This window comes from Lissotriton vulgaris, chromosome 7 (genome assembly GCF_964263255.1).
Source record: "Lissotriton vulgaris chromosome 7, aLisVul1.2, whole genome shotgun sequence".
In the NCBI taxonomy this organism is placed as follows: domain Eukaryota; kingdom Metazoa; phylum Chordata; class Amphibia; order Caudata; family Salamandridae; genus Lissotriton; species Lissotriton vulgaris.
This window is the reverse complement of record NC_141695.1, coordinates 26312536-26325170: the sequence shown is the minus strand read 5'-3', so window position 1 is coordinate 26325170 and position 12635 is coordinate 26312536. Positions and strand designations below refer to the sequence as shown.

General features: G+C 44.9%; 1 protein-coding gene across 4 annotated transcripts in view; it reads left to right on the top strand.

The window, feature by feature from the left end:
- The window catches only part of LOC147700568 (zinc finger protein 8-like), a 36724-nt gene that overhangs the window by 18881 nt on the left and 5208 nt on the right, over positions 1-12635 (top strand). The gene's annotated exons all lie outside the window — the stretch shown is intronic.

Below are 12635 nucleotides of genomic sequence, written 5' to 3'. Positions count from 1 at the left end.
TATATATATATATATATATATATATATATATATATATATATATATATATATATATATATATATATATATATATATATATATATATATATATATATATATATATATATATATATATATATATATATATATATATATATATATATATATATATATATATATATATATATATATATATATATATATATATATATATATATATATATATATATATATATATACTTCACAGTCCTGTTCCGCTGCCTCAAACCAGGACCAAGATCCAATCTGCCACAACGGATACCACAGGTACAGACCACTCCACAGCGCAAGGGTGAAATTCAAAAAGGTTTATTCACACGGATTCGCCAGCATGACGCGTTTCGGTCACTCCACGGTGACCTTGATCACAATATATATATATGTGAAATGTCATAGTATATATGGTGAAAAGTCATAGCCTTAACGCAGGTGAGACCTACAGGAATAAGCTGCGATTTTGTGTTTTTTAAAAAGTCCTTGTATTGTCGTTAAAGAGCACACAATAATATGGGACTACAAAATCAACCCTAATCCCGCCACATTTTGTTCTATTTTTGCGCGCACTCACAGAACCAGTCACTCTGCATTCCTTAGCCCACACTTTCTGCTTCTCTGTCCATCCCGCAGACCTGTGCGATGCCGTCACAATCTTCTGACCTACTGCCACCTTGAGCTATCTTGGAAAGAGCGCTGCTATGTGGTGCTGCACGATAGAGACCTGAGGCCACACTAGTCCGCACCGACGCCACACCCGCTACTCACCCTCTCTAACAAGTGCCACATTATTCCGTCCTCAGCATTATGCACACAACATCCACTGCTCTCCGCTATCCTGTGGGCTGCACTCCATGGCCCCTCTTTAGGGTTTCTTCTACCTTCTTCTGGACTGTGCTCTACCGTGCCCTCAGACCTTCTGTGCCTCGCACCAGGACAACCTTTGCCGCTTTACATCTCCTCCTGGGCGTGATGTCCCACCTATTGCACACTTTCAACACCCTGGGCATCACTGTGCATAACATGCTGTGCTCCCCCCTTTCTGCTGATGTTGCTCTGCTCCCCCTCTGCGGCCTCAACTGCTCTACTTTGATGTAAATAATTAATTTACTCTCTTAATTTCTATGCAGGTAAGTACTTAATCAATAATAACTCAATCGGAATGAAGGAAAACAGAGTCCGTGGTGTAAGAGTTTCTAAGGGTTTTATTCCTCATAAAGGAATCAGGATATCATGTTCTGACCACCACACAGGGTGTCAGAAGGGATAGATGAGCGCGCTCTCGTTTATTGACAATACATAGCTTATATACTTGATTTACATCATAGTGTTCAATGTAAGAGGCGTAACAGCTGAGAGAAGACAAGATAGCAGTATACACGTGGTGCTAGTACATCATCAAGAGGCGTAAACTAGGCGTGAACTAGGGTGTGTGCTAGAAACGTCACTGATAGGTGACGCAAGTGGGTGGCACCAAGGGGTGGTGCTAACAGAATGTTGCAATGTCAGCAGAAATCGGGAGCTTGGATGCGCGCGCAGCTGCATGACGTGTGATAGACGGGGTGCAGGGGACTTGACATTTACACTGGCGGAAAGAGACAGAAGTCTGGCATGTCAGATCAACTTGTGCTTCTATCATATCTGATATCTGATGTTTAGGAACTAAGCTATCTGGGCAGAAAGGTTTCTAGAGCAGAAGCTATTCTATACTTGCTGTGAGTGCGTGTATAAGCGCCTGAATGTCTGTATGAGAAGCGTGGGGGCATGGGGCCTTCCATGGAAGCATGGCAACAGAGGCTATGAATTACTTGCATAAAGACAGGTCGGCCCTTTAGCCCTGTAGCTGGGGAGGGATGTTTACTGAAGCTAGCAGGCTGGAATGTATCTTCGGGAGGAAAACAGATAACTCGAAGGTTATAGTCAATCTTGGCAGGCAGCAGGCTGAGCTGAGCACGGAGGGCCGCGCTAGAAGTAAGTCAGAGTTCACGGGAACGGGGGCTGCTTGGGCAGAGGCCCTCGCAGTCAGAAGCCAGAAAAGAGGCTCGATGGCAGAGATTCAGGGCCTACTTTCAGCCAGGCTAAAAAACGTAGGAGTACACTTCAAAAAGACGTTGGCATAGCATACTTAGGAACGGACCATCAAACCCATTCATGGTGGGTCTGAAAGAGGACAAGTTAACGTTGGACGCAAATGTATTTGCGTCTTCATAACTGATACAGGAGGGAAGTTACATGCACTTTTAACTCGTACATGGAGTCGGTGGGGTACTCGCTAGGGAACACAACATGACCATAAAATTTATATTACCTCATTCCCTCCTTGTTCCCTACGGACCCTTCATGATATATCGATCCTCATAAATCGATCAGTTTGTTCTTGTAACATTATATGTTCGTCTTTCTTTCTTTGACTGTTTGAGAGGCAACTGGAATGCTCAATGCAGGATGTGGCACACAGTCCACATATCGCTGGCCCACACTGCAGGCATAGGCAACAACTGAATACTATAACAAGGCCAATGCCTAGGAAGGATAAGATCTTCCATCCCCAAGCTGTTAACGTAGTCCAGAACCAACCGGACCAAGTCCAGGTGCCTGGATTCTGATGTATCTGATTTGCAATTTTATGTAAACGGGTGATAGCTTGATAGACAGATGGTGCATTTTGTGGAATGAAAACACAGCAACTTGACCCGATGACCTTACAAGCTCCACCTCTATCTGCCAAGATGACGTCAATCACAAGACGATTTTGAAGGACAACAGTCCGTATAGCAGACTGCTCCTCTGTTAAGTTACCTAGAGCGGAGGCAGTTTCGTTCACTACTGCTTCAAGTGTTCTCGTTAATCTGCGTATTAATTTACTGTTTTGGACAGGTCCTAGGAAGAAAAAGAATCCTTTATTGAAATCAGTGTACTGTTCCCATGCCGTTTCTGTGTAGTCGACAAGGGGAATATCTCTTTTGGGTCTATTCGGTGCTAGATTCGTATTTCTATGGTAATCAGGAGGAGCTAGAAAAACAGGTGGCAGAAGGAATGCAATGTAACAGGTACCATCCCAATCTGGGGGCAAACGTATGTATGCGGTATGACCACAAACAAAGTAGGAATGACTGGTAGCTTTAAAAGACGATTTACCATGGTCACTGAACTCGACCACAGTAGTGCATTTACTATGACCTACGTGTACTGAACCTTTCTTGCTAACACATAATTCACCTGTGACTGGTAACACTAACACATGGGGCAAAACTGGAGCAGTTTCAGATTCAACAGTGAGGATCATAAGGCTAATTGTGTAATTACCTAATCCATATACTTCATTTTCTAGATCAGTTCCTATTCGAGTGGGAAGTCCTTCTTTATCAGGATAACAGACGTTGAGCAGGACTAAGTTCAAGTTTCCCCAAACCCAGCCCCCATCGAAAACAGCAATATCAGGATCTAAAGAATTAATTATTTTAAACCATGCTCCACAGGAGCCATTGTGAGTGAATGGGTACGGAAAGAGAGGCAGAGCTCCCTTGTAATTCTGGTAGGGAGGGAGTCGACCACATATCCAGCAGTCTGTAGCATTACTTGTCTGATGGGAATGGTGTAACATACTAATGAATGTATTGTTGCGCAGCGCAAGTCTGTAAGAGAGTTCATGTGCAGGAAGTTCACTAAAAGTGTGTTCAGCAGAGACATTGTAAGCAGATTGTTCACGCCTGAAAATAGGCCAGTACATAGGAAGCAGAATGCTGGCAATAATAATTAGAATACTCAGAATAAACATGATTATTAGTGTCACTATGCAGTGACTACGAAGTGATTTGCAATATGTTCTTCTCTTTTCCTCTCTCTCTCTAACTCGATCTAGGGGATACATGTCAGAAACTATTTAACCGATTCACCTAGGGGAGGACTTAAACAATTAAACTGTCTGACTTGCTAGATCGAAGCTTCATTCGGTAAAGTTCTTGAGGAGTCTTTTCTCTTTTAGGCACAGTAACGTCTTGTGCTTCAACACAGTCTTTGGTGGGGGTGGACGAGTCAGAGTCCTGTTTCAGTCCGTTTTTTAGTTCATTGCATAGCTTGATGTGACTCGTGTGGACCCACCCCTTTCTCCCCTCGATTTTCACGGCGGTCCTGGTGGTAAGCAGAACGGTCTTTGGAGACTTCCAGCGGGGCTCCAGCGGACTTTTCCGGTCGAAATTCCGGACGACTACCAGGTCACCTGGACGGACCTCATGCGCCTTTACATCGGTGTTGTCAGGGAAGGCTGCGGCAACCTGTGAACGACATGATTGGAGTGCAGACATCAAGGAGGCAAGGTAATCTGTCAACATGTTACAATCAATATCAGTGATCTTTTTCGGAACGGGCGTCCCCCACATATTCGGTGGTCTGCCAAAGACCACTTCGTACGGGGATAGCCCTGATCTTGAGTGGGCGACCATTCTCATATAGAATAGTGCCACGGGCAGGGCGACTATCCAGTCGACCCCTTTTTCCTGACAGATCTTGGCAAGACGGATCTTTAGTGTCTGATTATGCCTTTCTACAAGGCCAGCTGCTTCGGGATGTCGGACACAGTGGAACCTCCACTGATATCCTAGCAAGAGGGAAACTTGTTTCATCAACTCGGACGAGAACGGCTGTCCGTTATCTGAGTACACGACACGGGGCAAACCGTACCGTGGGAAGAATTCACGAACCAACTGTCTGGCAGTGGTCGGAGCAGTGTAGTCTGGGACTGGGTATGCTTCGGTCCAGCGGGACAGAGCACAAACAATTACAAGGACATACTTAAATCCTCTACAGCTATTCATCTGGATATAATCCATCTGGAGGACTTCAAAAGGGTGATCGGGAGGATGGAATCCACCTTGCTCAACAGGGACGCTTTTACCTGGATTGAACTGACAACAGATCATGCAAGTACGCACTTTCTGTTTTGCTGCTGCTCGTAAGTGTTTGTTGTACCAGAGGTTCTGTAAACTGTCTAACATGGCTTTCTCTCCAAGATGGGCAGGACTATGTGCTGTATTTATCATGACTTGAACCATTGAGTCGGGGAGAAACCATATAGATTTTCCCTTCGTCACCCAACCTTGATCTGTCTGAATCCCTCCTAGTTCAGTCCATTTCTTTATTTCCTCTGGAGTAGCATGTGTCTGGATGTCAATTACGTCTAGGGCGGGATCTCTAACTGTCATACACTGTGTTTGTACTATTGTCTTTGTCACATCAGTAGTCTGGGTGTGAGTCAATGCTGTATGTTTTGCTGTCTGGTCTGCCAGGTCGTTACCCTGGGAAACAGAATCTGTGACTTTAGTATGTGCCTTACACTTCATGACTGATATGCCCGAGGGCAAATGTATTGCTTCTAACAGTGCTTGAATGAGGGGGCCATGTTGTATCTTGGCCCCATGAGAAGTCAGAAAACCTCGTTCTTGCCAGAGGACTCCGAAGTCGTGTACAACTCCGAAGGCATAGCGGGAATCTGTGTATATGTTAACATTTCTGTTCTTGGCTAGAATACAAGCTCGGGTCAGAGCGATGAGCTCTGCTGCTTGAGCAGACAGGGTGTCAATACGATGTGTTTCTTTAATTTCAGTTTCAGTGGTCACGGCGTACGCGGCCACTAATTCTCCTGTACTTGTTCTCATGCATGAACCGTCCACATAAAGTGTCAGGTCTGGATTTGTCAATGGGACATCTGTTAAGTCTCGTCTAGGCTTAGTTACTGCATTAATTATTTCTATACAATCATGCGGAGCTGGATCTGTCATAACTGTAGGTAACAGTGTTGCTGGGTTCAGGATGCTGCAACGTCTGATTTCTATGTGTGGCTGGAATAGTGTTAATTCATAACCTGTCAGTCGTGCTATAGTTAAGTGTTGAGTCTGGGTTCTGTTTAACAAAACCTCTACAGAATGTGGTACTTGAACTGTTAACTGATGACCTAAAACAATTGAATCACTTTGTCTTATTGCTAACGCTGTTGCTGCTACTGACTTTAAGCACGCAGGGAGTGCTTGAGCTACTGAATCCAATGTACTAGAAAAATAAGCACACGGCTTATGTGAACCTGCTTGGTCTTGAGTGAGGACAGACAACGCTGTGCCATCACGTTCTGTAACAAAAAGTGTAAACGGTTTGCTGTAACATGGTGTCGCTAAAACTGGTGCTTGGCATAAAACTTTCTTTAATTCTTCAAAAGCTTGTGTGTGTTCCTGAGTCCAAGGGAGGACAGTCGAAGTCGCTGCCTCCTGTGTCGTTAACTGGATGAGTGGTTTAGCTAAGAATGCATACTGGGGAATCCATTGTCTGCAGTACGAGGTGAGGCCTATGAAGGCCCGCACTTCCTTTTGTGTCTTGGGTTGCGGCATGTTCACAATTAACTGAATGCGATCGGGAGTGAGCTGTCTCCCCACTTTGGACAGTAAGTGACCCAAGTACACAACTTGCTGAGCACAGAATTGTAGCTTCGAAGGAGACACCTTGTGTCCCTTGTCAGCCAGGAAATGTAAAACTGTCAGTGATGCTTTTTCACATTCGGGCTCACTTCGTGCGGTGATCAGCAGATCATCGACGTATTGTAGTAAAGCGGTGTTAACTGGCATTTGAATACAATCTAGTTGTCTTTTCAGTGCTTGACTATAGATGCTGGGGCTTTCTGTAAATCCTTGAGGTGCGCGCGAAAATTTGAAACTGCGTCCATTTAAACAGAATCCGAAGAGATATTGGCTCTCGGGATCAATAGGCACGCTGAAGAAGGCGTTCTTGAGATCAATTACAGTAAAGAACGTCGCTTCTGAATCAATAGCAGTCAAGAGAGATGATATATCGGGGACCACAGGATACTGTGGGATAATGCATTTATTCAATTCTCGAAGATCAATCACCAGCCGATATACTGGCGGTGCATTGGGATCAGTACGTTTAAGAATCGGAATGATGGGTGAATTACAGATATTGGAGTCGGTCTCGACGACCACTCCTTGGGCAATGAGCTCTTCAATGATTTTCAGTAAAGCCGCTACAGCATCGGGTGGTAACTTGTATTGTCTGATTCTGGGTAATACAACACCTGCCTTGAGGGTAACGCGGTATGGTGTAATGTGCATACATCCTACATCAGTTGGGCCTTTTGCCCACAAGTAATCAGGTACATTTTTCAATCTGACGTCAAACTCACGAAGGACGTAATGACCCTTGAAATCCCGCAGAAAGAGTCTAACTCCCTCCGGGGAGCAGCATATTATAGCTCCTAGAGCCTTCAGTGTTTTAATTCCTAACAGATTTTCCGGACATGATTTTGTTAGTAACAGGTCTGTAACGCGTGATAATGGACCCACAGCCAGGGGAACTGGTTCTGATACTTCATTTACAATAGGTTGTCCTGAAAAACCAAGGGAAACATTTTGTGAGCCTGAGAGGGGTGCCCCTGGAACTTCGTCATGACTTATTGTAGTGCGACTTGCCCCTGTGTCAATTAAAAACTTTCTATCTTTCCCCAATACCTGACTGTGTACATAAGGACCTTCTTGATCTACAGGAATCTCGATAAGAGGCAAGCCACCTTCCCTCTCTAGGCTGTTTCATGTATATCGGGAATATTCGGGGTAAGCAGACTGGGCATACTGGTACATCTGTTGTGAGACTTGCTGAGTTGCAGCAATGGGCTGTGGCTGTGGTACTGCTACGGTCTGTGCTGTCTGTGCGGATGCATGCATGGGCTGTGTATTCGGGGTAGACTGATGCTGGTTATGGTCTGGTCTAGGCGGATGCGGTCTCTCTTTAGTTTTACCTGTCGCTATGTTATGTTTCAGAACTGCACATTCGTGAACGTAGTGACCTGGCTGCTTGCAATAATTGCATGTCCCTTTAACAGGAGCTGCAGCGTGACTTGTCTGGGTCGTACCTTTCCTGTGACTGTCGGATGGGACCGTCTGGGCTACTAACATTTTCATTTTCGTGTCTTTCATGCGCTTCTGTTCCTGATCTTGTTCTTCCCTAATTCTATTCTGGTGATATTGTAACATTTGTAACATCTGGGATGGCGTATTTGCTTGCCATGTACTCTCGACTTTATACACTCTATTTTTAACTAACGGTAGGGAATTCTCGACTAACTTTGATACAAAAAGATGTGGGTACGACTCGCTACTTGGCTGGAGGCCACTATTGATAATAAAACATTTCTCGAATCTTGAATAAAAGTCGCTAGTATCTTCATCATGTTTCTGTTTACAGGACGAGATTGCATCCCAATCCTCCTTTCTAGTTGTCAATAATCTGGGCAGGACCTGTACTATTAAACCTGGTAATGCTTTAGTTTTGTCCCCAAGGCCTAACCCTGGAACCCGTTTCTTTTCTTCATCCTCTATTTCTGCCCAGGCAATCTTTGCGTCTCCCACCTCCCAGTCCTTTTCCTTTAATTTCTCGAATATACCCGTAGGCAATAATACTTTCAACATTTTCATGATATCATCATATGTGTAGTCCCCCATCAGTAACATGTCTTTGAGCTCTCTATGAAAACCTGCAGGGTCTTTATCATGGCACGGTACTAATTTCTTCATTTCTAACAGTTCTAATTTAGTTAGAGGCGTGTGTACATACACGCGTTTCAAAATTTTATCCTCACCCATAACAGGGTGCACTTCTCGCAAGGGGTTCTGACTTTCAATACCACCCCCGCACTGCATATGGTACATTTTCCTTTCTGGAGGTGGGGCGGGAACATATTCAGGACTTACAAAGGTGTCATATCTGCGTCGTTGTTCTAGAATTATTTGAACTAATTTAGTGCTTAGGCCTCTCCATCTATCCATCAGTAGTGCTTCTAGTGTCTCATGTAAGGGACCTGGATCGGAATAATGTTTTCTGTACTTAATGAGAAGGTGCTGAATCATATATACCCCTGCTAATTTCTGTTCGTCGGGGGAGAGGTTCAGAAATGTCTGTGCTACGGTGTCATCATTATATATGTCTGCATTTTCGGCCCATGATACCGCTGATCGGGCTAATTCTTGTTCATCCATAGAATTGAGTACATGGTACCCAACTCGATCTCGAAGCCGTTTATCAGTTTCCTGGAACTGATGTTCAGCAGAATTCGGATTCGTTAAGGCAGAGAAGAAAACTCTCTTGCTTTCCGGACGGACACCTTTCCTAAGGTAGTTTCCCCTACCTACATATGCTATAGTGCTTGTAGTTGGTTCTGGTTCTTCAGATTCTTCTTCCTCCTCGGAGGGAGCCTTTTCTTTCTCTTTCTCGTGTACTGCTATCACTGCTTTCTTAATCTTTTTATACATGGCCTCTATGCAATTTTGTCTGTCATGTTTTCCATCGGCTATATTTTGACCCCATTTGTTCAATGCATCTAATTCACTCTGCTCTGTTCCGGGCCTGTCTCGTTCTCTTATTAGACAATTTATGAAAAATCGTAGTATCAGTGCTTGCATGGTAACTTTCTGTTTCTCCAGGGCATCCTTAATACTGTCGGGGTCCTTTCCCGTTTGAACGAACTCATATATTCTATCTAGGTGCTCCTTCATTCCTGCGTAACATAACAAACTATCAGTAGCAGATCTTAACCGTAAAGACGCTAATACCATTAAGTCGTCCTGTCCAGGTTCTGGATCATATCTACAAACTGACATATTTTCTTTTAGTGCATCAAGACGGGATGAATTAGAAGAACGGGGGGATCTGTGCGTAAGAGGACTCTGCAGACCTCTGAGATTTAATCTGTGAGTCGGTGGCGGGGTCTGTAGACCCGCGGTCGCACCTCCTGAAGCGGAAGCTTGGGCATTATCTCTGTGTGTAGTCAGTATCTGAATTTGTCTTTTAGTAGGATCTGATTGAAGTGGTTTCGGCAGATCAGTTTTAGGTGAGGGAAGTGGCGGAGCTGGCGGAACGGGACTAGTCTTTTTCGGTGTCGGCTGAGAGTGATCTTGGGGAGCAGTACCACCCCCGGCCCTGTCAGTAGGCAGGGCCCGAACAGGCAGATTGGTGTAAGCTGGCGCTACATCTTCGAGATATGAATTTAGGAATATGTCTTTAGTAGTCTTATGTATTACTTTAGTTGGAACTAATGGTGACGGCAAATTTTTCGGTATTTCTGAAATGGCGTCAGGGGTACCATCGGCCAAAAGATACATGTTGTTCACTTTGCCATTTTGGATACGATCTATTTGTTCTACTTTTACTCGAATTCCCTCAGTAACTAATTCGTTTTCTTGGGCCTTTTCTGATTCTTTAAGCCTGTCTTCTCTACGGAGTGCTCTATCAGCACGCTTACGTGATTCCTTACGCCAAAATTCTATGGCGTCTTTCTGAGATTGTCTAGCTTTCTTTTTCCGTAATATTTCTTCTACTTTTATGATGCACTCGGCATCCCATGTTCCGTTAACTGGCCATCGGTATCTTTCCTCTAAGTGCTTGGTATAATCGGTCCATAACTCTAGATACAAGATGGCGTCTATGCCATGCTTATTATACATGAAATTACCTGGAGTGTCCCTAGGGGGGATCGGAATCTCTTCCTCTAACATCCCTTTCCTAGTTCCTATCTGCTTTAATTTGTTGAAAAACGGCATTGTGCCTACTTGATACTGGAATGCTTGATCCTTGATACTTAATGTCAACTGTAACTATTTATACAAAAACACAATAATGCACAAAAACAATCACATTCATACCACGACATTAATTACATGAAACATTTAAAGACATAGCTAATTTCCCCTTACTCTGAATGTACCGCTCAACGATACAGATACACTGCTGTAACAGTGCAGAAATTCGGAATACTTTATATACTGCTAAACAGTACAGATACACTGCCTAAAAACAGTGCAGACCGGACTTGCGTACCCAAACCCGTCTAGATACGACCCAGCAATGGTACTCACCGGGAAGCACGGAAAACAGAAGGCCTCGGAAAACTCGACTGGACTCGACTCGGAACTTCGGAAAACTTCGGAAAACTTCGGAAAACTTCGGAAAACTGGTGGGCCTCTTCACACCTCGGACCTTGCTTCCTTCGGCTGGGCTCTGGTCGGGATCCTCCGCACTCCTCACCGCCTCGTCTGGGCACTGATCGCAGTCTTCGTCACCTCCGTGTGTCAGAGGGGGATGCAGGAAATCCTGCCAGTACACGTGTTGTCCGTCTAACTGATGGCAGGGGACACGGATTGCAACGCACCTTCCGGCGCGTGAGGTGGGGGAGGGGTCCCTATTCGGGCGCCAAAATGATGTAAATAATTAATTTACTCTCTTAATTTCTATGCAGGTAAGTACTTAATCAATAATAACTCAATCGGAATGAAGGAAAACAGAGTCCGTGGTGTAAGAGTTTCTAAGGGTTTTATTCCTCATAAAGGAATCAGGATATCATGTTCTGACCACCACACAGGGTGTCAGAAGGGATAGATGAGCGCGCTCTCGTTTATTGACAATACATAGCTTATATACTTGATTTACATCATAGTGTTCAATGTAAGAGGCGTAACAGCTGAGAGAAGACAAGATAGCAGTATACACGTGGTGCTAGTACATCATCAAGAGGCGTAAACTAGGCGTGAACTAGGGTGTGTGCTAGAAACGTCACTGATAGGTGACGCAAGTGGGTGGCACCAAGGGGTGGTGCTAACAGAATGTTGCAATGTCAGCAGAAATCGGGAGCTTGGATGCGCGCGCAGCTGCATGACGTGTGATAGACGGGGTGCAGGGGACTTGACATTTACACTGGCGGAAAGAGACAGAAGTCTGGCATGTCAGATCAACTTGTGCTTCTATCATATCTGATATCTGATGTTTAGGAACTAAGCTATCTGGGCAGAAAGGTTTCTAGAGCAGAAGCTATTCTATACTTGCTGTGAGTGCGTGTATAAGCGCCTGAATGTCTGTATGAGAAGCGTGGGGGCATGGGGCCTTCCATGGAAGCATGGCAACAGAGGCTATGAATTACTTGCATAAAGACAGGTCGGCCCTTTAGCCCTGTAGCTGGGGAGGGATGTTTACTGAAGCTAGCAGGCTGGAATGTATCTTCGGGAGGAAAACAGATAACTCGAAGGTTATAGTCAATCTTGGCAGGCAGCAGGCTGAGCTGAGCACGGAGGGCCGCGCTAGAAGTAAGTCAGAGTTCACGGGAACGGGGGCTGCTTGGGCAGAGGCCCTCGCAGTCAGAAGCCAGAAAAGAGGCTCGATGGCAGAGATTCAGGGCCTACTTTCAGCCAGGCTAAAAAACGTAGGAGTACACTTCAAAAAGACGTTGGCATAGCATACTTAGGAACGGACCATCAAACCCATTCATGGTGGGTCTGAAAGAGGACAAGTTAACGTTGGACGCAAATGTATTTGCGTCTTCATAACTGATACAGGAGGGAAGTTACATGCACTTTTAACTCGTACATGGAGTCGGTGGGGTACTCGCTAGGGAACACAACATGACCATAAAATTTATATTACCTCAACTTCCTCCTTAGCGTCCCACCCCAACCCCCTCAGGCTGTGTCTCTGTACCCGACCAGGCCCCGCTCTGCTGTTGTTGCCCACGCGCTGCTGCAGAAACCTATTGCAGAATCTGTAAACTGGGGCAAGGGATTGCCGTACAAAGCATGCAT